This window comes from Haemaphysalis longicornis, unplaced genomic scaffold (genome assembly GCF_048455015.1).
Source record: "Haemaphysalis longicornis isolate Haplotype H1 unplaced genomic scaffold, Haemaphysalis longicornis Haplotype H1 scaffold_1, whole genome shotgun sequence".
NCBI classification, from domain to species: domain Eukaryota; kingdom Metazoa; phylum Arthropoda; class Arachnida; order Ixodida; family Ixodidae; genus Haemaphysalis; species Haemaphysalis longicornis.
Genome location: NW_027526203.1, coordinates 311,752,303 through 311,773,239, shown reverse-complemented (window position 1 = coordinate 311,773,239; position 20,937 = coordinate 311,752,303). Strand labels below are relative to the sequence as shown.

General features: G+C 53.2%; 1 protein-coding gene and 1 pseudogene across 3 annotated transcripts in view; one reads left to right on the top strand and one right to left on the bottom strand.

Moving 5' to 3' along the window:
* The window catches only part of LOC144170239 (uncharacterized), a 74,991-nt gene that overhangs the window by 2,444 nt on the left and 51,610 nt on the right, over positions 1-20,937 (top strand). For 2 of the 3 annotated variants that reach the window (XM_077699924.1, XM_077699897.1), the window contains exon 1: positions 20,704-20,833. The exons of the other annotated variant lie outside the window; for it this stretch is intronic. The gene's annotated coding sequence lies outside the window, so the exon portion shown is untranslated. Of the gene's footprint in view, positions 1-20,703; positions 20,834-20,937 lie in introns of those variants that run through there. 3 annotated transcript variants of the gene reach the window in all.
* Positions 1,519-20,847, bottom strand: LOC144159451 (uncharacterized; annotated as a pseudogene).

Sequence of the window (20,937 nt, the reverse complement as noted above, 5' to 3'; positions counted from 1 at the left end):
TCTCGTTGTGACCTGTTTGATGAGTCGCATTGCGTTTGCCGTCTTCGCGACTACACGTAGCACCGTCTCAGGGTTTCGTACGTGTCTCTCGATGATCATGCCCAGTACTCTGATTCATTCCACTTCGGGTACGGTCTGTCCCTATTTCTTGAGGATCTTGATCTTTTCGTGTTCGCACTGGTGATGCTTGTTGTTGCATGCGTCACGGTGGGAGTTCCAGGAGCTCTGACTTGCTGGGCGAGCATTTGAGGTCCGACCCTTTCAGGTGATTCTCGATGGCGTTCACGGTCTCTTGGAGTTGGTCTTCGATGTAGGCGTCGCTGCCCCCCGACACCCACAGGGTGATATCGTCCGCGTAGATCGTGTGACACATTTCCGTTTCAGCAATTTTGTTGGTTACCCCCATCATCACTAGCTTGAAGAGCAGCGGCGAGATTACCGAGCCCTGTGGCGTCCCTGTGCAGCCTAGCCTCTTTTCGTTGAACTGCAGGTCTCCGGAGCATAGCTGCGCGGTGCGACCCGTCAGGAAGTCCCTGATGTAGTTGTAGGTTCGCGCGCCCATGCCGAGGTTGGATACTTGTGATATAATCGCCGAGTGTTTGATCTTATCGAAGGCGCTCTGCAGGTCGAGCCCCAGGATCGCCTTGTCCTTCGATGTGTCTCCGGAATCTATGATCTCGTCTTTCAGCTGTAAGATCGCGTCTTGCGTTCCAAGTTGCTGGCAGAACCCGATGATGGTGGGTGGGTACAGTTCACTGTCTTCAAGGTACTCTTGCCAGTGGTTTAGGAAAACGTGTTCTAAGACCTTGGCCACGCAGGACGTGAGGGAGATTGGTCTTAAGTTGTCCGTGTGCGGCGGCTTCCCCGGCTTGGGTATTAGGATGGTTTTGGACGCCTTCTATTGGCGAGGCATGGAGCCTGTCTGCCAGCACTTCTTGAAGTATCCGGTTAATCGTTATATGGACTCGTCGTCTAGGTTCCGGAGTGCCTTGTTGGATATCTGGTCCGGTCCCGCGGCTGATCTTTCGATGATCTCGTGTAGCGCCACGCCGACGTCTTCGACCTCGATGTCTCGGCCCAGCGTGGCGTTGACGGCGTCTACGTATGGGCCGTGCTGTTCCGTGGGTGTGTTCGGTACGTACTTGTCGATTAGCTTCGCGACCGCTTCCTCCCCGTGTTTCTGTACGACTCTGTGTAGAAGTCTGGTCAGCCTGTCCCGCTGATGCGACTTCGTTTGGGTTTCGTCGAGGAGGTGGCGCAGGAGGTTCCAGGTCTTGCCGTAGTGCATCTGCCCGTCCGCGGTGTTACACACCTCGTTCCATTTTTGCGAGCAGAGTTCCCAGTTGAGCTCCGCGACTTTCTTCTGCAGCCGTCGGTTCAGGCGTTGCATTTTCCAGCGTGCCAGTATGGACCGTTTGGTTTCTAGTAGGTGCGCCAGTCTGCTGTGTATTACCTCGATGTCTTCGTAGGTCTCTATTGTTTTGGCGGCTTTTTGGACGTCTTGGTTTAGGTCGTTGGTCAGTCCTCAATGTTGTCGATCTCACAGTGATTGTGAAGTCGACGGTCTCGGAAGGCGTTCCAGTCTATCCATTTGTGTTCTCTTTGGCGTGATTCGGTACGTGTAAGTACCGTGATGATGATGGCGTGGTCGCTGCCGAGGTCATCGCCCATTCTGGCCCAGGTGACCGCTCCGCCGGCGTCGTTCTTCACGAACGTGAGGTCGGGCGTGGTGTCCCGCGACACAGCTGCCGATCCTTGTCGGGTTCGTCAGGTTCGTGATGAGCACGTAGTTTTAGTTCTAGTGCGTCTTTGTGTGGGTTGCGTCCCTTGATGGTGTCCCTCTTGTATCCCCAGGCTGGGTGCATCGCGTTGAAGAAACACATTTATACCCACATTGTGTCATATTCATCACTTGTTATTGGTAGTGACAAAACTTTCCCTTCCTAAAGAAAGTTGAGAGAAGCACGAAAGCTTCTGACGTTAAAACTGCGTCAAGAGTGCGTCAAAACCCTCGCTATAAGTGCGTCCAACCTTCGAACTCAATTGCAAACGAAGAACGAACCCGTACGACGATTTTTTGCGCCTAAGTAAACGCATCTACGAACGATCTGAATATATATATATATATATATATATATATATATATATATATATATATATTGTGGGATTCTACATTTCACACACTACTGATTTCCCACCCCGCAGCCATCCGCGCTCAGCAAACATGCCTTGCGAGCGCCGGCTGCGGACGGGTCCGTTGTTTGCGGAGACAGACAAAGGCAGGAGGCGGCGAGGGCAAAACATCAATGGCAGCATTTATTGCAAAGTGCAAATCAAATACACTGCATACAGACTAATCGTAGGCCATAACGGTAACATTGGGAGCGAGGCATTAAACAACGCTAGAGATCGAGATGGTTCGACTCACCGATTGCATACCGGAGCAGCGGAGCGCGGCGGAGTGCGAGCGCGGTTGCAGTCTCCCAGCTCGTCCGGACGCGTCCCATTGTGGCGCGTTACCCAGGTCAGGACCAGCGCGCCGAAACGTCCGCGCGCTACCGGATCCCCAAGACAAGAGGGCGTCCCCTCGTCATGCTACGTCCCACCAGACTTCGCCTTACGGTGGCGCTAGTATCGAGGAAGAACTGGTTCTCGGGTAAGGCAGAGGGGAAAAGGGTCAACGCTTCCACCAGGGCGGAAACAAACCGTCCGGTCGCTGGCGCCCTCCCGTATGGTTCCCGTCGCGTGAGCGAGGCGCGTGTGCACGCCGGCCGCAACGGGAAGCTAGCCAGAAAAGGGGTTCGCGTGAAAGTCGCGATCCCCACATCCCTCCCTCCTAAATTCCTTGCGTACGCCGGTGAGAGCTGACTACAGGACTAGAGGCGACGAAAAGTTCGTTCGTCGATTAAATCGTTAGTCACTGCATCGTGTTGCCTAACGCCGGCTTCCACTCGTCCAATGCCACCGCTGGTAGTGTACCAGCAGGCCCGGTCGTCGCCCGCTGATGTCTGCAGGCGGGTAGCTCCGGGAAGAATCGCACCAGCCAACCCAAGCAAGCGTTGCTCAAGTGGCGGCACATCCGTGATGGCCCGTGGCCGCCGAGCGACCAGACTGCCGACTCTCAGCCAGGCTGGTGACGGCATGCCGCACCGCACCCCTTCAGCAGGCTCGGCAGCTCGCCCGGAACAGTAGACAGCAGCATAAACACGCTCCGTCATGTGGTCCAAGCCGGGGTGGCTTAGCTGCACAAAGAAACTCCCCGCACCTTCAGTGTACGGCAGAAGAAATAGCTCTCCGATTGCACCGCCTTTGTGGCGCGATCCTAACGACAACTGCCGAGTTGTCAGCATTGCCATCGCTCTGTTAATGTCAACAAAGCCCAATAAATAGTCAAAACCCTACAATGTATAGGGCAGGAAAAAACAGGCTGCAGTAGCCCTTTGATCCCATCGATCATGTGGTTCGATGTCGAACATTACAACTGCCAAGGCTTCGGCATAATTACCAGCTTGTTAGCGTCAACAAAGCACGCCAAATTGTCCTAACCCTGCAGCGTGCAGGGTAGGGAAAATACGAACTCGATTGCATCGATAACGTACGTGACACAATCCGATGGTTCAGCTGCTAAGTTTCTCAGCAATGCAACCGCTCTGGAAATGTCCACAGAGCTAGAACCTGTTCTAACCCTATACGGTACAGGGCACAAAGAACACACACGCTCGCATTGACCGCCCGGCGCGATGCTTAACCACACAAATGCGAAAGCAGTATTTGCTCGCATCAGTAACACTTCATTCATACACATGAACGCGGAAACAGTATTTGCTCCCAACGACAGCCTATGTTCACACACATGAACACCGCTTGCGTAAAAATGCTGAAATACGTTTCAACACACTGGCGCTTAGTTTACGTGAACAGAGCTTGGTCTCTCGAGCCGAACAAGAGGGCTCCTGCGACGTTACAATCAGCGGGCGCAAAGTTTGCCTCGCGTAATTCTCCCCGTCAGTGGAAGAGGGATGAGGCCCCCCTTCAGTCCCGACGTCCGCGTGGCGCGACAACAAAAACAACTACGCTGCGGAAAGCAGTTTTTCAAGCAGCGACGGGTCAAAGCAAGTCTTTCCTGAGGCGGGAGAGATTCCTTTCTCTCGCGCGAGGCGATCAACAAAAAAGGGGGAGCGCTCCATGCGCCCTCGCATTGTTCCCAAGGTCGTGCCTTCTCCGGGAGGACCGGCTGTGAAAGCCTTCGGGTCACTCACTTCGGCAAACGACCCGCATCCAACAACACACCAAAATAAAACTGACCAAACGAAAGAAACCCTGAACGTGCCCGTACGTGCAGCCGTGAGGAGACATCTGCTTTGTTAGGGTCCTACTCGCTCGCTGCAAGACAAGCAGCTTATGAGCGAACGGCGCCTACCGCATTCAGCGGTATCGGAGCGCCCGTGCCAGGCTGCAATACCAGCTAGCCTTTTGCGGCACACGTGGCCCGGCCACACGGCTCCCAGAGCCTCGACTCCCGGAGTCGACAAAACTCGGACCCAAATTGCAGCTTCCGTACACACTCACTTCGGGCTGACACAACGGCGCGGGCTCCCGGCCTCGCGTGGATGCAAACTCGGAAACCCCCGTTTCCATAAACAACAACGTCCCGACAAAAATTCGGCGACCACGTGTTAACTGGCAGCGATGTCCTGCCATATACACGATTGCTGCAAACTCGGCGCTTAACAAATTAAAAACGCAGCAGCAATAAATAATTCGCCTCACTCTCAGGAAAGTTCGCCTCTGCTAATAACTCGCTCCAATCAGTTAGGCCTGAAGTCTGTTGTCTGTGCTCGGATCGTCCGACGCCAGAACAAAGGATGCTGCCGTGCCTCCTGCTCGTCTCCGCAAACAAGGCCTCACGTTAGGGCGCCAGATGTGGGATTCTACATTTCACACACTAGTGATTTCCCACCCCGCAGCCATCCGCGCTCAGCAAACATGCCTTGCGAGCGCCGGCTGCGGACGGGTCCGTTGTTTGCGGAGACAGACAAAGGCAGGAGGCGGCGAGGGCAAAACATCAATGGCAGCATTTATTGCAAAGTGCAAATCAAATACACTGCATACAGACTAATCGTAGGCCATAACGGTAACATTGGGAGCGAGGCATTAAACAACGCTAGAGATCGAGATGGTTCGACTCACCGATGGCATACCGGAGCAGCGGAGCGCTGCGGAGTGCGAGCGCGGGTGCAGTCTCCCAGCTCGTGCGGGCACGTCCCATTGTGGCGCGTTCCCCAGGTCAGCACCAGCGCGCCGAAACGTCCGCGCGCTACCGGATCCCCAAGACAAGAGGGCGTCCCCTCGTCATGCTACGTCCCACCAGACTTCGCCTTACGGTGGCGCTAGTATCGAGGAAGAACTGGTTCTCGGGTAAGGCAGAGGGGAAAAGGGTCAACGCTTCCACCAGGGCGGAAACAAACCGTCCGGTCGCTGGCGCCCTCCCGTATGGTTCCCGTCGCGTGAGCGAGGCGCGTGTGCACGCCGGCCGCAACGGGAAGCTAGCCAGAAAAGGGGTTCGCGTGAAAGTCGCGATCCCCACAATATATATATATATATATATATATATATATATATATATATATATATATATATATATATATATATATATATATATATATATATATATATATATATTAGGGGCGACCTAGGCAGTACTCCGGTGTAGGCCACCACGCTAGCCCCCGGCGTGTAAACCACGCGTGCTCCCGAACCTGCGGCAGCCCAGCGAGGTTCGCCGATACGAGATCACAATAGACAGTAGTGCCGAAGGACAGCCGTTTATTTGGGAACTCCCAAAGCATGCGAGCACAAGGCTCGACGGCGTTCACGAATCACGCCGCCCGGGTCGTGATCGCGGACGGGAGGCAGGCACTCACGGCGCTCAGCAAACAACAGTTCCCACCTGATATACATGGTATCCGCCACCGCCGCGCTGTTCCGCCGATCTCGCACCGACCGGGCCACTGGCGACATTAGACAGATTTAGTTATACGTTCTGGGCGTTAGCGTATTGCTGGGCGTAAAGCGGAGCGTACGCTCGTCGGGACGCGCCCATGGATAGTCTTAGTACAGCGTATTTCGCAGCGTGCGCTAACACTTGCGGCGCTACCTGTTGAACCTAATGCGAAGTACCCAAATTTCACCTTTTTTACGTGGCTAACCAAGACAAGCTGTAGCTGGACGGCGTTTTTTCTCTTCAATGCGTTAACGCTGGTTTCGATTGTAAAAATCTTGCAAGTATGATAAAGAAGACCCTGTACTGGAAAGCACTTTATTGAAATAATTCCTGCAGTAGGCAGGAGCCGGGTTACGCCTGCGCCTCTTCGTGGCCTGGCGTCGCGCGTTCTTCTGCGGTCCTACTCGTCACAAGCCCGTTTTACGGAGCCCGTGCCTTTCGAGCGCGGCGAAGACCTGCTGGATGGCCCATGACTGGTCGGTCTTGCTTGTAGATTCGATGGCTCTCTGGAGTTCCGCTGGATACTCTTCGAAGTGCGCGCCGTCTGGGTCGGCGGCACAGTCCCACATGATGTGCCACCGGTTGGCCGGTCCTTTCTTACAAACACTGCACTGGTCACTCGAGTACTGGTCCGGATACATTCGGTGTAAGAAGGCCGGCGACGTTGTAGACGCCGTTTGGAGTCTTCTTAGATGTATCGCCTCCTCTCGGCCCAGTTCCCGGTGGGGCGGCGGGTACGTTCTTCTGGCCAGACGTATGGTCTTCGGTGTTTCACCGTAGCCCCTGGCTCTGTCTTTGGTTTCCGTCCACCACTCCCATTCGGGACGAGTGCCCACGTTGGGAGCGCGGTGTGTCATAGCGCGTGCTTCCCTGTGGGCCGTCTCGTTGTGGTTCGGCGCGTACGGCGAGCAGTTTCCCGCGTGCGCAGGGATCCATCTGACTTCCACTCGTCTTCCGTCTCGAACTCCCGGTCTTTCTATAATTCTTGCCGCCTTGCCGCTCACTCGACCTCTTTCCAGGTTGCGGACGGCCTCTTGCGAGTCGCTCAGGATTGGGTCGCAACCTCCCTCAGACATCGCCAAGGCTATGGCGATCTCCTAGGCCTCGGTGGCGTTCTCGCACTTCGCGCTCGCCGACTTGGAAACCCGTCCCGTGCGTGCATTCACAGTCACCAACGCGTATCTTCCTTGCCCGTACTCCGCCGCGTCGACGTACCTCGTCCGTCCGCGGGTCCCCGCCGTACTGTTCGATGAGAAACTTTGCTCTCGCCCGTCTTCTCTCTTGGTTGTGCTCCGGGTGCACGTTCCCTCGGGATGGGGCTCACCCGCACGTTCTCGCGCACACTCGTCGAGTTCCTGGAGGTGTCTTCCTGTGACCCGGTTGCCGTAGCCCAGGGTCTCGAGGATGCTTCTGCCCGTCTTGGCCTCCGCCAGCCGCTCTCGCTGCGCTTCCAGTTGCGCCTCGATGATCTCGTCCACCGTGTTTTGGACGACCCTCTGACCTTGATTCAGTATTAGGGAAAAATACGATAACCCTTCGCGATTGTTTTGCTCAACCGCGCACCGCCAAAGTTTTGAAGCAACACGCAGTGCTTGGGATACTCACTTTATTCAGCTCTGAAATATGGCAGGACCATGCGACAAATACAATTGAGCATGGCATGCGGCGCTAATGCGACGCGCAAAATGAAACAGCGGGTAGGCTGGCTCGGCGGTTTAGTGATATACACATCACCCGGGTGTAGCAACTCAATATATATATACGAAGCATTCCTATTACTCACTTCCTCTTATTTGTGATTTGTGGAGTCCAACTAGAAATCCTCCACGTTTCACACGGGTAGCACAACGTTCTCGGCTCGCACCCAAGGGTGCGACGACGGCGCAAGTGAAAATTCTTGAATGCCCGAAATGGAGGCCGCCGATCCGCACCAACACTGCGCGCATTCCACAACTGCGACGCGCACATAAACACCGCCACCCGCTACGGGAGCCATCCGGGTTGTCCTTGGTCGTTCATTTCTGGCCTGTGTGCCTGTTGGAACTGAAACGTTGTCGCTTAACGTTGAACACACGCGACGGTCTGCGTTTTCAGTCGGGGAACCACTTCCGCCTCCTGCCGCCAAAATCGCAGGGGCAGCAGCCATTTTGGAAGCAAGCTGCCTTCCCGCAGGTCCGCAGCGCCTCGGAACATACGTTCCCAGCCGTTGCGTGCGTACCACCGCCCGCCCCGCCGGGGCGTTTGCGTAGCGGCCGCTTCTCTGGTGGAGTCGAAAAGCAAAAACGCCCGCGTGTTCGAGATTTTGGCGCACGTTAAAGGGGTCCTGAAAGGTGTTTTGAGCACACTAAATGAACTAGCTAAATTGTTAGGTTGGGTTTGCAACGTTATCTCTGCGTTAAAAAAAATGTGCAACGGAAAGCTTGCACTTTCGTTGCAAAGTTTGTTGCCGCGTTCCCACCCTTTCCTGAGTCAGCGGGTTTTTGGTGTCCCCCATCTTCCTGCAAGTGCGTCATCGATTCTCCCGCGTTCGTCACGAAGCAGAAATCTTGCAATTGGGCGGGTTTTTCTCGCACTTCCGGCGAAGAGAAGCGTCGTCTGCTCAGCGTAATGGGTCGCGGCGCTTCCTGCAGCACGCATATTTATCTTTTTACTGTATTACCACGCTTCTCGTGAAGGCGCGTTGGCTAGGACGACACGACGCCGACGTCCGCGTTGGCAGAGTGCACGACGCCGACAGCGACACGAGCACGTCGGCCGATTGAAAGTCCGCGTGGTATGACTGGCTTGCTGACCGTAGACGCCGACAATACCGATCGGCCGGACGGTCGTCGGGAATCGTTCGAGAAGCTAAAACTCTGCTCCGACAACATTCATGCCGTAATGCATGCAGCTCTGTTCTCTTAGTTCCTAGAGTGTAATAACCATAGTAAGTTCCGTGAAGTTCATAGAACCCAACACTAGCGCTAATGCGATCCGTATTTCGGCTTACGACGCTTTGGCCATTTGCTTTGGCGACAATTAATTTCCCGGAGTTGTAAACTGCATATTCGTGTGTGACCAGCAACGCTTGCAGAGAATATAAGCTCAGTTAAGAGCAGAAGGTGAGTTACTGAAGGTTTATTAAGTTTATATATACCAAAGTTTTTGGCGTAAAGCGTAAAACAAAAGCACGGCGAGCACTATTCCTGCAGGGCGAAATCGCAGTCGCAGCCTCTCAACGTAGTACAAGTAAGTTCCACGCAGCTCAAATAGCAGCAGCTAAAGCAGAATCCGCAATAAAAGGACTTCCCAAAAACAAGTCCCCAGGTCCAGACGGGATTGTTTTAGAATTTTATCAGGCGTTTCAAAAACGTTAAAGCACAATCCTCGCTACAGTCTTCGAGGACACACTGCTATGAAAGCTACTGCCCCTTGCATGCGAAACAGCCATTTTGGTTATCTTGCCGAAAACACCCTAATCTGGTTCAACCCCAAGCACCTCGGATTTCCGCCAGATCTCCCTTCTGTCTTCGGACTACAAAATCCTGGCTCAGAAACTCTCTCAACGACTCGAAACAGCCCTTAGTGCGGCGGTAGGCCCACACCAGACGTGCGGCTTTAAAGGCCGAACGATAAACTCCAACCTGGAGTGGATAAAAACCACATGTGAGGCAGGAGAACTAGGGTTAGCTCCGCTGGCTGTGATTAAGGAGGAGGAGGTGGAATTAATGTTAGTTAGTCTTGAAGAAGAGTCCTTATTCCAGGACCCCTTGAGACCGTCCGGCTTCTTAGGCTCTCTTCACCAGCCAAATCTGGTCGTCAGGGTCAGAGCTGGACAGTGCTTTCTCCCAGTGCTCAGGGGAGGGGAAGGGCAGGGGGGGGGGGGGGTAGGTTAAGATTTTTATTGCAGCCCCACACAATATGGTAAAGCGTGCCCGGAGCCTCGCAGAAGTGGCATTGTGAGAGGTACAGGGTGGGGGCCACAGTGTGGGCTCTAGTTGAGTGACGCACCTACAAATACATCCGAGACTTCCTCGACGGCCTAAAAGCCATTCTGCAGGTAGGAGATTTAAAAGTCCAATGAAGTTTCAGCAACAAGGGCACACCCCAGGGTGCGGTCACCCTTGCTGTTTATATTAGCTCTCACCGCTCCTGGCTGCCATACCAGGCATACGCCATGGATTATATGCGGATGACATCACTATATGGGCCACTCATAGGTCAGTGGGGGACACGAAGACCAACGTACGACAGGCGACCGACATTGCCAGTGAATACGCACGACAATGTGGCCTAACGTGTGCGCCGCAAAAATCTGAGCAGCTGATCGTCTCACCACGTAAGAAACTCCCTCCCGGGTCGCCTACCATCTCCCTGGAAGTCGATGGCCCCCCTATCGTTCCAACTCAGCAGGTGAGAATCTTAGGCATGCTTCTACAAGCGGATCGCTCCAACACCAAACTGTTGGACCGACTTAAGCACACTCGACCTCAGGAAGGCGTTTGACAGGGTACAGTGGTCATTTATGTTCACATTTCTACGGCACTGCGGATTAGAAGACAATGGAGTGAATTCAGGTTTGCTACACTCGAACCGCGACGAGCATATTCTTAAATGGGCAATTAAGTATCCCCATCATGGTACAAAACTCGGTCCGGCAGGGATGTCCTATCATGTCTTCACTGCTTTTTGCCCTTTATCTGGAGCCTGTGTGTCGCATGGTGGCTGCTTGAAGGTCTTGTTATAGGCAGAAGGGAACCCCGAGTTCTCGCATATGCCGATGACGTCGCCTTTGTCTGCTCAACGGCCACCCAAGCTGGAGAAGGGCTCAAACTGGCCCACCAGTTCTGCCCTTTCTGCGGTGCCGAGCTGAAGCTCGAAAAATCAGAGGGGGCCTGGTGGGGGAATGCAAACCATGCAAGTGCTTCAACACATGGCGGTCTGACCGCGTTGTGAGATATCTGGGTGTAAAGTCCGGCGTGGGCCAGGCGGTGGCGCCTCGGTGGAAACCGAACGTTGACGTGGCAGAATGGAAGCTTCACCCATGGAGGAACCGGAACATATCAATTTACACTGGGTCCCTTTTGTGCAACATGGTGGCTTACCCCGCGATCCTGTACGCAGCGCGCATTACCACTATCGATGCCGGCTCGGTACCGGTCGTGGGCGGTGTTTATTTAACGGTCCCAATACGAACCAATGCGCCGCACAAAGCTGTTCTGGAGCGTCGAAGTGGGAGGCATTGGACTGATAAATGTGGGACTGAAGCTCGTAGTCCGGCGCTTCTTATATTTCCGCCACCAGGCTGACTTGTTCCTTCAAGCGGCCATCCAACGTCTAGGCTCCCTCCACTTGAGGCCGACCCACCGCGGTGGCTCAGTGGCTAAGGCGTTGCGCTGCTGAGCACGAGGTCGCGGGTTCGATTCCCGACCGTGGCGGCCGCTTTTCTGATGGAGGCGAAAAGCAAAAACGCCCGTGTGTACGAGATTTCGGCGCACGTTAAAGATCCCCGGGTGGTCAAAATTAATCCGGAGCCCTCCACTACGGCGCGCCTCATCGCCTGCGTTGCGTCGGCGCGTTAAACCCTACAATCAATCAATCAATCAATCAATCAATCAATCAATCAATCAATCAATCAATCAATCAATCCACTTGAGGCCGTGGCTGGCCACATCAATTTATGTGATTACGGCTCCTGCATCACCGGGATAGGAGATAGCGAGCGTGGTGGCTTCACTGCAGACGCCGCTTTCATGGGAATACCTGCTCGCTGTAAAGCCGCGAAAGCTGTACTAGGACTTGGTAGCAGAGACACTGCCACCACCTCTGTACCATCAGCCTACGGTCCCTCAGAGTGGAGACGATGTGCTCAAGCGAATTAAGCAAGCGTCCATTCCAATCGGAACAAAGGACTTTTTCTTTCGTTTCCACGCTGAAGTGTTGCCAGTCATGGCCCGTCAGCAGGAGCGGGGCTTCTTCCTCCGTTTGGGCGCAGGGTGCCTCATATGTGGAAAGCGGGAGACCCCCGAACGTGTTTTCATGGACTGCAACGCGGCCATTTATTTCTGGGACGAGATCCAAACGTGTTTCCGTACCTCGTGGAACGCCACCTGGCCCGCGCGTCAGCTCGCGTCGCCTTGCATTTTTGGCGACGGGCGCTGACGCGCGTCGACGCGGGACGATGTCGACGCGTGAAAACGCGGAAAGTACGCTGCATGTGGTTTGGCCTTAAAGTTTCTATGCGTGGGAGGAGCCCACCCCGTCGTCCGTGGCTGCGTCCTCGCCATAGGCCTCCACTCCCTCTTGAAATCCAGGGTAGAGGCAGTGGAGCGCGCCCTCCACCCACAGCCGGCATGGCGACATTTTGTGCGTAAAGTGAAATGGGTGGTTAACGCTCTCGGGACACCAGGCTCGAACTCGGAACTGCGACGAAGGCTCGCCCGAGGCAGCCATGCACTGAAGCGCTATAAGACAAACGAGGAGAGGTGCAGACAGTGACTTCTAAACCCATGAGAAAAACTCAAGCACTCAACGGGCCAGCGCATCCTTGACTAATAGAATCAATCCTTCTTTTTCAGTACTTCTTACAAGAGGGTTTAGCGCCGGCATATACGCCCCACAGAATTTTGGTATAGCCTGTGATGCCTTTGTCATTGTTCTTCCTTCTTTGTTTCGTGTTTTCCCTGCTGGATTTATGTTCACTGTCATGTCACTACCCAAAAATGTTAGTAGCGAATCACAATGGGAAATGAGGGGCTCGTTGAAATAATACAGAAACAAGGATTGACAGTCAAGAATGCCAAGGAAAGTAAAGGGGAAGATGCGGTAGGTCATTGAAACAGATAATTTTTGGAAGAAAGAAAGGGGAGAAAAAATTCCCGGCGGGTGGGATCCGAACACACGACCTCCAGAATACGCGTCTGGTGCGATGACCTCTATGCTACCGGCGGGGCTGTTTTTCCCCTCCACTTTCTCGGGTATTTATGTTAAGGGATTTGTTGTCTGCGCTTAAGGGTGGTAGCCAGCGCCACTCGGGGAGACTGCTCGGGGGGAAGGGCACCTTCTTTTTTACCCCCGGGTCGTCACTCGAGCGTCTACGACATGTCGAGAGTGGTCGACGGGCGTTGAACCCTCTTTAGCTACCTATGGCAGCAAGACTGCCAGAACGGAGACCCTCGCTATGCATGTAGCGAATCAGAATGGGAAATGAGGGGCTCGTTGAAATAATACAGAAACAAGGATACTGCTGAGTTGTGTGTAAGCCTCTGTATATTTATGTGTAAATAAAGTTATTGTCACAAAAAGAAGTCTCCAGTATTTCGTGGCGGAGTGGACTAAGCCTCGCGCCAGCTCAATCAAAGTCGCGGGTTCGAATCCCGCCCGGGTGTGACTTTTTCTCTTTTTTTCTGCTTTCTAAGTGGCATGGTTTGCGAATGGTATTCGCGAATTGAAAATAAAGCTTTTTGGTTGCACCGTGGAACTACCATATCAAACGTCAATGCGTCGTTTAAGTCATACCCACGATTTGTTCAGTTTTAAGCTCGTGCTTTGTGTATAGGTGGTATTCATTGAAAAGTTTAGCTGTCAATTTCTTCGTTTGGCAACACTGAAATAGCCACGGACATGGCCGAAGCGCCACGGACATGGCGCGGCTTGTGCCACTGCGGCCGCACGCCGAAGAAAAATATAACACCGGCGTGCGTCGTCTGCCCCGTTTTAACCCGATTCTCAACGGTGGTGTCAAAAGAGTTATTAATCGCACTACCATTGGAGTCGGGGCATTACTTTGCGTTCGGTAGGGTAGAGTTTGGAACGTCCGACGACATTCATGTGCTTAGCACGGACAAGTATACTGCCATCCCGCGGAGTCCCACGTAAGTGTAGATCGCACTCACATGGTTGCCTGCATGGGTGCCTCGCTCTTGAATACAGGCTGTATAAAAAGGCAGTTGTACTTTCAGAGGACGAAATACTAATGCGTGTGTTTTGCAAAATTGGTATGTCTTTATTTTGAGTAGACGTAGTTTCGTTCCACCCTCTTAAACCAAGACACAAGGTAGGCTTGGCGGGGGGGGGGTATGCACAAATGGAATGCACAACGCACTCTAAAAAAGTCCCTGTGCAGTACCGCGCGCAACCCTTCGGCTGTTTTAAATGCAGAGCATTTCTTAGCCTCGCCTCTTTCTGCGTCGGACGGCGTCCACAGCTCCGCGTCCGCAGCAGGTGCAACTCTACTCCTTTCCTCCTCTCTCTCAACAGCAGCTGGAGCGCGCAGGCGTCGTAGTCAGCCCGTTCGCTCCGTCGCGGTGTCGGCGTAACAGGTGCGTGATAGCAGCGCGGTGGGGCGTGGAAGGGCACGCGCTGCTTGCGCATGCGCTCTCTCCCCCCCGTACTGCTCTCCCTCTACTGCGCGCGCTGCAAATATAAAGCGGCTAGCGGTCGCTCGTGCTTCAGTCACTGCGTTGCTCCTTCCTTCCTTGATTGACGCTCGCTGCCACGTTTACTCGTGTCTGCTACTCCAGCATCACGGAAGATTAACGACCCCCAATGCTCTGCATTTACTCGTGTTCCCCTCGCGGGAAGGCGCGGGAATTTTTTTTAGGGGCGAAGCTCCTTAAGGCGTCGGTCTGTCCATCCTCGACGTATGTATGTAGCCACCTCTAGTTTAGTTCTTGGATTGTTTACTAGATGGCGTGGCTACCTCTAGTTCTTGGATTGTTTACTAGATGGCGGTACTTGTATATGATGAAAAGATGCGCTTGGATTGTTTACTAGATGACGTGGCTACCTCTAGTTTAGTTCTTGGATTGTTTACTAGATGGCGGGGAGCGTTGTAATAAAATCCGTTCGCTGTTGGCGCGCGCTCGGAGTCGCCCTATGGATAAGGCTGCAGATGTGCGAGCCCGCGAGGCAGAAGCGCTCCGTGAAGCTGCGCGACGCCGCCGCCAAGATCCTGCCGTACGAGAGCGGGAGGCCGAAGCGTGTCGTCTGGCTGCGCGACGACGCCGCCAAGATCCCAGCGTTCGAGAACGAGAGGCCCAAGCGTCACGGCAACGGCGCGAGGACCCTGCCGTACCCGAAGCGGCACGGCTGCGGCGCGAAGAGGGTCTCCAAAACGTCAGAGAACGGGAAGCGGCGAGAAAGCGCGCGTATCGGCAGGCAGACCCCGATGCAGTGAGAGCTCGTGAGGCGTCTGCAAAACGCATCAGGCGAGCTCAGCCCCAAGGTGCCGACGCGCGGTTTAAGCGAGACTTTCTAGACGTTACGTTCGGACACAGATGTAGTGGGCGAACTTTCACTGAAGAGTCACGGTTTTACCGATGATTTCCCCTCAGGAGCTTCGCCCACTCATCATCATTCACCCCGTGGATATGCTGTGAATTTTTTGGTTGTTGTTTTAAATTATAACCAATACAATAACATTAGGTACCGGAACCTGGAGTTTGCCGCGAGAAACTAGCGCCACTTTTTTGCCGTAGCGGCGGAAAACGGAAGTTATGGACGGGCAGTTATCCGTCTCGCCCACAGCTCGCGGCACTTTTATTTTTTTTTTTGCGCCAGCCGGTAGTTTTTCCTCCGGCAGTACGACGCGAACGTTGGACAGGTGGCGCTGCTGCTGATTATGATGATTAGAGGCGCCGTTCAACAGCGCCACCCGCGGAAGAAAATCGCAAAAATGGGCGGGACTTGCTCTGCGGGTGCATGTGGAGCACGCGTGTTTCCGACTTGGTTAAAAAGGTCAACCGCTCGTTACCGAGATGATGGTAGTCAGACACGCACATCTTTTTTTTATCAGAAATTAAGTTCGTGCGAGGTGCGTTTAGTTTAATTAATTACGTAATTTAGGATTAGTTAATTTTTGATTAGTCATACATTGGGTTAAAAGTCGAAGTGATGCCACTATAGGGCTTGTGACGTATCAAATTAAAGGTCTCGATGAGGGGAATCACGTGGGACAAATTAAACATCGCTTCCTGGTTAGTCAGAGATAGACACGTGCGTCACAGATTGGGTTAAAAGTCGAAGTGATGCCACTAGGGCTTGTGAGGTATTAAAATAAAGGTCTCGATGAAGGAAATCACGTGGGACAAATTAAAAATCGCTTGCTGGTTGTAGTCATAAGATAGGCACGTGAGTCATAGATTGGGTTAAAAGTCAAACTGATGCCACTAGGGCTTGTGAGGTACCAAATTAAAGGTCTCGATGAGGGGAATTACGTGTTATAAATTAAAAATTGCTTCTTGGTTATAGTCATGAGATAGTCACGTGAGCCATAGATAACGTTAAAAGTCAAAGTGATGCCCTAGGACTTGTTGCCACCTGCCCGAATGTAAAAACAAAGTTACACCTGTGAGAAAGGGCCTGATGGTGTGTTGAAAAATTGTGCTAGGAATGTGTGTTCGCGCTGGTAGTGAAAGCGACGATCCAATATCTGCACAAGATCCCTGCATCCAAAAATCCAAAGTCGGCCATGAGTCGTTCGGGGAAAACTCCTTTTAAAGCTCGCCGCGGGCAGACTTGCTCAGTTTATTCTTCCTTCAAGCTCACCTATTCTAAGGAAATATTTTGCGGGTCTTCCATTTTCCTGGTGACTTTCTGTCTCGTATCTGAATGGGAACAGAATGAGCTCTTCAGGCTGAAGGGTCACCGCAGCTCCGGGGCTTCCGAATAGAACGTTATCGGCCGCTGCCCGATCGCGAAAGGCAGCTAAGGCTCTGACCGCACCCGGACAGGAGTCGTTTGCTTTAACGAAAAAAAGTCTGCGTGGGTGTATTTTCACACGTAATAAACATCTTTGCCGAATTCAGCGTCAAGAAAACTTACAATTTTATTTTTGAAAGCTTTTCGGCAGCAAATCGTGTTTTTATCGATATTTATTCTAAAAAACATGAAAAACTTTTTCACGCCCTTCACTCTTTCATGGAAAGCTACATCTCTACTGAGGTGGCATCTCCTTGCAATTCAAATTACCGCTTTTGCTTTATATATAAATTAACTTCATTCATTTGTTTTGCCTATTTATTGCAATTTTGTTACTCGTGGCTGATATGCCATGTCATGTGGAACAACGTAGCCCCAACACAGTAATGTACGAGGATGGTAAACATATTTATGGTGCTTTACGTTTTTATGGCAGTGAACAAATATACACATGACGAACCAGCGCGCTTCGGAAGCAGCTTTACATCCCCAATCAGTCTTACGACAGTGACTGAAAATACCACCCGCTGCAGTGTCTCAGTTATGCTGGTGAGCCCAAGGACGCGGGTTCGATCGCGGCCGCGATGGCTGCTTCTCATACGGAGGAGAAAAGGAAAGACGCTCGTTTGGCGAGATTTTTTTTCTAGAGTTTGCCTCACGGCATAACAGTTATATATACAACATCACATTTGTTTCACGCAGAAACGTCAGCAGAGACCGGTACTGAGCGCCCCATATCCACCGCTGTAGATCAGGGGGTCTCCCAGGATGGAGCCCTGTGCCTCGGAGGTGTTGCAGGCGAGAGGTTTGCAGGGCAGGGCAGGTCTATAGAAGGTGGCTCGTGTCGGCTTCGGACGCAGGGACCGTACAAAAGGGACAGGTGTCTGCAAATGGTGAATGATAGTGGGGAGGCCAAGCGTGGGTCACTGCTGGGGATAAGTCCACCCCAACTCGAAGCCTCCGTAGCAGGACCTCCTCCCAGCGAGAGAGCCCACTGGGGAGGTCAGTTCCACGCGGTGGAAGTAAAGCACGCGTGGCGCGGCGGAGGCTCTCCTTTTCCACCAGCAGTTCTTCTAGGGTGGAGGTCTATACGGCGGCAGGCGCGATTCGCCGCTATGTGGGCAAGAAGCATTTCCCGGCGAACCCACAAACACGCACAGGGCATGGGTATGTGTCCAGGATCGCGTGAATACGTGCCGACATGCTGGTGCTACGCGCAACGCGACGTAGATCACGTATCGCTGTCGTTGAGTCTGTTTAAATTTCCAGTTTCGCGCCAGTAGTTACTGTCAATGCAAGTGCTTGCAGACCATCCCGAATAGCAGTAAGTTCTGCCAACAGGCTTGGTAGAGGGCGGAGGGTCCCGTAGGCGCAGCTCTGGTTTAAGATTGGGTGAGGGACAAGTCAAGGCTGTGGTTACGAGGGAGTCGTGTGCCCCGGCGTCCACGAAAGCCTGCATGACTCGTGGCCGCGCGAAGTGACCGACATGAAGTAGGGCTGCATCCGGAGGTTGATGAAGGCCAGAGGTTCGGACATGTAGCCTTGCCAGAGGCTTGTTGTCCGTCACCCGATGGTAGAGCCAGGGCGGCCTTGCGGCGGAAAAAGGCTGGCATCGTATTCGGCGGCTGGCCCATGTACGCGGCGAGATCTGATGCCTCTGGAATCAGTCCACGTTTCAGCAGGCGTGCGGAACGACGCCGATGAATGAATTCATCAAGCACCCGCCGCGGTGGCTCAGTGGCTAAGGCGTTGCGCTGCTGAGCACGAGGTCGCGGGTTCGATTCCCGGCCGCGGCGGCCGCTTTTCTGATGGAGGCGAAAAGCAGAAACGCCCGTGTGTACGAGATTTCGGCGCACGTTAAAGATCCCCAGGTGGTCAAAATTAATCCGGAGCCCTCCACTACGGCGCGCCTCATCGCCTGCGTTGCGTCGGCGCGTTAAACCCTACAATCAATCAATCAATCAATGAATTCATCAAGCGGGTTTAGCTGGTCTTCGGCTTGTAGCGGTGGAATTGGTGTTATGCGAGGGAGGCCAGTAATGGTGCGCATGGCGGCCCTGTTGATGGTCTCAAGCCGAGCCCAGTCCGCTTGCGTCATGTGCTGGATCTGTGCCTGATACACAAGCCGTGGCTGTAGTACGGCGCGCACTAGGAGACGGGCAATCGTCCAGCAGGCCCCGCCAGACTTCTGAGAGTTGTGGTGAACGAGGTGGAGCATCTGTACGGCTTTCTGTCGAGCAGATCGTAGCCACTGAGCTGCTGACCCCGATGACGATATTTTTAGTCCTATGACCCGAAGACGGTCAACCGTGGGGATGTCGTTCCCATTCAGTTGCAGTGAAATGGGAGACACTGCAAAGAGGCGGCGGCCCCAAGCGTTGGCCAAGGGAAGTAAATCAGGCTTCTCTTGCGAGAGAGTGAGGCCCGCATACTCGCACCATCTCTGGCAGTCTGTTAGTGCTTGCTGGAGGCACTCGGCTTGTCGTGACAGGTCTGGATGTACTGACCACACCGTAATGTCATCCGCGTACGTGAGGAAATATAGATCTCGGATTGAAGCAAGGTACCAAGCTAGCGGCAACATGACGATGTTGAAAAGAAGCGGAGACAGAACAGACCCTTGTGGTACGCCTCAGACTGGTGTAAAGGGACCGAAACTTGCTCCGTTGATGCGGATGGGAAAAGAACGGTGTTGAAGGAAGTATCGGACAAAATAACACACTTTGTCTGGAAGGTGGAGGCCATTTAGAACTTGTAGGATGGCAGCGTGGCTAACGTTGTCATACGCCTTGCATATGTCCATGGCGAGCACAGATCTCACGCGGCGGCATCGGCCTCCAACTAAAACCATAGATGAGAGGTATTCCAACCCATCCTCGGTACCGAGATAGGGCCTGAATCCAATTTGCGCCGGGTGATGCCATTGGAAGGTATCAAGCCACCACTAAGCCGTGTTGCAAGAATTCGCTCCAACAACTTGCACAGCGTCGATTTCAGGGCGATGGGGCGCAAGTTCTGAAGTACATGTGGTGGTTTCCCGGGCTTTGGAATGGGAACAATATCCGCCCGAAGCCAAGAGTCAGGTAGTTGACCGGAGAGCCACACCTGATTAACCGAGTCCAAAAGCGGCACGAGGGCTGGGTCGTCGATGTTCTTGTACAGTAAGTTATGCCGTCGGGACCCGGAGCAGTCCGACAGCAGTCCGCTGTTGGAAAGGATAAGTTCTTTGGTCTTCGATGATTGAAACTTTACAATTATGGGTCGAATGCGTTCTTCTGAAAAGCGCCCGAGGCGGTGCTCACACTCAATTTCTGAGGGAGGAATTGTTAGTTTGAGTGTGTCGGAGCAGTGACGAATGATTATTTCTTCCGAGTCCGAAAACGTTTCAGTTTTAGTAGTGCCCGGAATGCCATAAAATATAAGATTGTTTCGTCGCGAGCGGTTCTCGCTGTCGTCTACACGGGATTCCAGATTACAGATCTTGTCAGTCATTTCGATTGTGAGTGTCTTTAGGCCATTAGCTCTGTGCGCATGGATGAAAGGGCAGGGCAATGTTTTTCAGGGTCAGTGATGCGTTTGCACAAATCTGTTATCGTTACGTCCGTCGTTGTTAGTTGGTTTTTAATATCCTAAATGTCGGAAATGAGCTTATTCTGTCCGGCAGACAGCTTTTGCAATTCAGTAAGCAAGTCTTCAGCAGTGGGAGGCCCAGGGTTAGTTTCGACATCCCCCGCCAAAAGCAAAAAAGAGCGTATGACCTGCGCACACTCGACAATGATCACAACGCAGCACCGTGGGCTCAGCAGCTGAACTAAAAAATTACTCGATTTCTTAGCAAGAAAAGCACTTCTGTTAGTGACCTGCATGATGACGGCAAACGGATTAGGCTGCGCGTTCGCACAGCTACCGAGCCCACAATGCGGCGCGGACAGGGGTGGTTGTTTTGTAGTCGTAGCTGCAGATGTCTGTCTTGATGGGGTAGTCCACGTGTGGTCGAGGGTCAAGGTTTGCAGTGGCGGCGCTGTTGCTGGATGCGGTGCGATGGTAGCGGGATTCAAGTTTGAAATGCCGTTGTGGAAGGGGGCGGGAATCGTTGACGGTCCGATGAAGCCAGGCATGAGAAACAGCAGGAACAACCTTGAAGGCACGGTGAGTACCTGCATGATGAAGGCAAAGGGATTAGGCTGCGCGTTCGCACAGCTACCGAGCCCACAATGCGGCGCGGACAGGGGTGGTTGTTTTGTAGTCGCAGC